The sequence below is a fragment of the Pinus tabuliformis genome, chromosome 4_2 (assembly GCF_031772625.1).
Source record: "Pinus tabuliformis cultivar Carrire ecotype Pingquan chromosome 4_2, CPIR1, whole genome shotgun sequence".
Taxonomy (NCBI): Eukaryota; Viridiplantae; Streptophyta; class Pinopsida; order Pinales; family Pinaceae; genus Pinus; species Pinus tabuliformis.
In genome coordinates, this window is record NC_142304.1 from 874481284 (window position 1) to 874483735 (window position 2452).

Consider the following 2452-nt stretch of genomic DNA (forward strand, 5'->3'; position numbering starts at 1 on the left):
ACCAGTTATCTCTGCTTGTTCTATTGCATTTTCACTTCCAAAACAGAAAAGTTTTCTTATGCCTAAATTTTGTTATGGACAGATAGAGTATTACCTTTTATCCTGTCAATGATGTTTCGTCACAACTTCTTATTTGATTCTGATTGTTTGTTTTCCATGGGTTATTTTTTGTATTCATACCTAGTCATTACTCAGTCTCCTCAAAGACAAAATAAGGTCTTCTCTGCGTACTGGCTTTGTAAAGTATGCTCATTTGTCGCAGGTAAAGCCTCTGCTGCCCGCAAGCGTCCATAGCCTGGACAGGGTTACCATGTTATCCAGCAATGATCCTTTTTCCTGCTTGAGGTTATTTACAAAATTCCAGAGAAAAATCCTTTTGACACTTTTTTTTTTTTTTTATTCTCTAAAGAACAATGTCTTGGTTTGGTGGCCAAATTATGACACAGTCATTCACTTGATTTATACTTTTTGCTGAACAAGCTGGCTCGTGATGAGACCCCTTGTCTTTCGATTGCACAATCTTGAGTCGTTGCCCTGTTTTGGTAGACAGTAGTGGCAAAGTCAGCAAGTTATAATATCTGTGATCATGATAAGCCGGCTCGTGATGAGACCTCTTATTCTTTGAGATATAGTGTTTTCTTGGATTGTCTCTCTGGATGCTGCGATTTTCCTTAGCAGGGAGGAAGTCATTGTTTTTCCTTAAGAAAGCTCTGGACGACAATAATAGAGTTTTAAGAACAGCAGTGCTGCAGAGAATACCTATTTTGCTATCGATGATACCTTTCATAGCATTGGCATAAAACAATTTTTTGCCAAAAGTTACTCTCATCCCAGGTTTTTTTGTGAAGTTTGAAACTAACATCATATTCAGGTTAAAGTCAACTCTATTTGTCAATAATAAAAGTCAGATTTTTCGAAAAGTTTTGCTATTTATACAAGTGAAATCAAAATTTGATACAGAAATGGTATGTTTCTTCATGAATACTATTTATGATCATTCACAACCAGCCCTATCTATGAAAAAATGAAAACTAACATGAAAATTTAAAACTATCCTACAAAAACAAAAGGATGACCTTCTATGGGAAATACATTTTGAGGATTTGTCCGTTTACAGGCAGAGAATCTCTTCTGCCTGTCAAGTCCTGCAACACAAAAGTCGACGGGCCTATGACTTCTACGATTTGAAAAGGACCAAGCCATAGCTTCTGGAATTTCGTATGTTTGCCCTTTTCTTCGTGAGCCTTATCCCACTTCAAAACTAGATCACCCATCTGGAAGTTTTTTCTGGTCTTTATGTTCGAGTCAAAAGAGGATTTTATCAGCGCTTGGTGGTGAGCATGGGTTTTCTTGGCCTGTTCTCGTCGTTCTTCTAACTTGATTACCTCCACTTGCCTTAGTTGTAAGGGAGAAGTAGGTACTTCATCAATGTATTGTACTAAGGACAAAGAGGGAATGAGTAAGTGAGTAGGAAGAACTGCTTCTCTCCCGTAAACCAAATTAAAGGGAGAAGTCCCGATAGAGGCTTTCTTGGTAATTCTGTCTGCCCATAAGGCGTTTACCAGCGCTTTGTGCCAATTCTTTTGGTTTTGGTCAACTGTCTTTTTGATAATCCTGATTAGTTTCTTGTTCGTTGATTCAGCCAACCCATTACCTTGCGGATAGTAGTTGGCAGAATACTTCAGTTTGAACCCTCTTTTGAGTGCGAACTCAGTCATGGTATTTCCAGAAAAATATGAAGCGTTATCAAATATTAAGGTTGTTGGCAATCCAAACCTAGTAATGATAAACTGATCTATGAATTCAACAATGTTTTCAGAATTAGCTGTCTTGAGCGGAACTGACTCTACCCATTTAGTAAAATAGTCTGTTGCAGTGAGGATATACCTATGCTGTTTAGAGGAGTGAGGAACGATCTCACCTATTATGTCCAGGCCCCATTGGCTGAATGGCTGTTCGATGTTAACCGACTGCAGTGGCATGGATGACTTCTTTTGTTTTCCTGCAGCAGTTTGGCAGACTTGGCATTTTCTCACATGATTGTACGAGTCTTTGAACAGCGTGGGCCAGTAGTATCCTGCACGTAAGATCTTGTGTGCGGTGGCTTCTCTAGCATAGTGTCCACCTGCTGGTCCATCGTGGAGTTCCTGCAAAACCTTTTCGGCTTTAGTTTTCTCAAGACATCTAAGAAGCACAGAATCATAGTTTTTTTTAAATAAGACATCATTTACGAGCTGGTATTGTTTAGCTTTTAACCTCAGGGCTCTCTTTTTTATGTGATCCAGGTGAAATGGAGCATATCCGTTCTTTAGGAAATAAATGATGTCGGCATAAAATGATTCTGCGTCGTTTAGGCTTACCTCATACGCGTGTAACTCTTCAGGTGACTCTTCGGGGATTTGCGATGCTCCAGCTAACATCTTGCAGAAGCCTTGGCCTCTTACGATGTGTG